Source organism: Palaemon carinicauda, chromosome 12 (genome assembly GCF_036898095.1).
Source record: "Palaemon carinicauda isolate YSFRI2023 chromosome 12, ASM3689809v2, whole genome shotgun sequence".
In the NCBI taxonomy this organism is placed as follows: domain Eukaryota; kingdom Metazoa; phylum Arthropoda; class Malacostraca; order Decapoda; family Palaemonidae; genus Palaemon; species Palaemon carinicauda.
This window is the reverse complement of record NC_090736.1, coordinates 91,079,874-91,081,398: the sequence shown is the minus strand read 5'-3', so window position 1 is coordinate 91,081,398 and position 1,525 is coordinate 91,079,874.

Sequence of the window (1,525 nt, the reverse complement as noted above, 5' to 3'; positions counted from 1 at the left end):
GCCCGGTACTGCATCAGACGATTCCACCCAAAATACAAATAAACAGTTACACCATATAACATACTTACAACCAACAATACTTTTGATATCAATTCACACTCAAGCACACTATCCTTCTCCTTATATGCCATTTCCTTCGATACTTCATTCCTAACACTCATTCTAAGCTCATCTACACTAGCAGGTATATCCCTATTCAAACCCTACAATGTCATCTTATTCAACCCACTCAAAATACATTTATACACCATGTCATCCCCTTCAAAACATTGTACCACCATTATATCTTCCAGCAACCTTTCAAAATTACTATCATTCTCGCTACTATCTTCTATCTTACCATGCATTCTTGACATCGCATCTGCTATCGTGTTCTTACTCCTATTCCCAGGTACATATTCTAGCTTAAAGTCAAATTCATTCAAATCCTCTATTGTCCTCGCAACCCTAGCACTCACAGACTCTTTCCTAATCATGTACATTAGGGGCTGATGGTCAGTACGTACAATAAATTTCACACCATACAAAAATACCTTCAACGCTTTCACGCAAAACCATATCGCTGCCAACTCCCTTTCAATTGTGAAATACTTCCGCTCAGCCTTATTAAATGCTTTACTTACATACGCTATAACTCTCAACTATTCATCTCCATTTATTCTTTGCATTTGCATAAGGGCATGCTCACTGTAGTTGTGAAAGTCCAAAGTGACGTCTCTCGCAGCCTCTTCTTTCAACTTTTCAAATGCTTCTATCATACGCTCATCCCATTTCAGTCTCGTACTATTTCTCTTACCCGTCCACTCATTCAAAAGCTTTCCTATTCCCGAACAATCTCTGACCAGCTTCTAACCAAATTCAATCAACCCAAGAAAACCTCTTAACTCACGCACTATACGAGGACGTGGAAGTTCTCTCACCTTACTCACAAACTTATCACTCTTCCTTATACCCGATTCACTCACCACATGCCCAAGAAATTCCACCTCCCCGGCCAACCATGTACACTTTTCAGGCATAACTTTCACACCAACTTCTATCAAACGTTCTAATACTGCTTCAAGCAACTGCATGTGTCTCACTCACAATCAAAATATCATCTATAAAAAAGTCACCTTTTGTCGAACAAACCCAGCAAAGACAACATTCATCGCCCTCTGGAAGGCAGCAGGAGCATTAGCAAGGCCAAAACTTAATCTTGTAAACTGATAGTGATAATTACTGCTCGAAAATGCTGTAATGGGCCTGCTCCCCTATGCCAGAGGCATCTGGTAATAGCCCCTAACTAAATCTTACTTTGTAAAAACTTTCATACCATGCATCTAATACACACAGTCAGACACTACATCTATCGGGAAACGTTCTTTAACAGTTACTTCATCCACATACAATCAATTCGCATACGTAATCTTCCATCCGGCTTTCTTACAGGTACAATGGGGCTATTACAGACACTCTCAGTCCTTTCTATTACACCCATTTTCTCTAACTCCTGGCACTGCTCTTCTATTTCTCTGGCAATAGG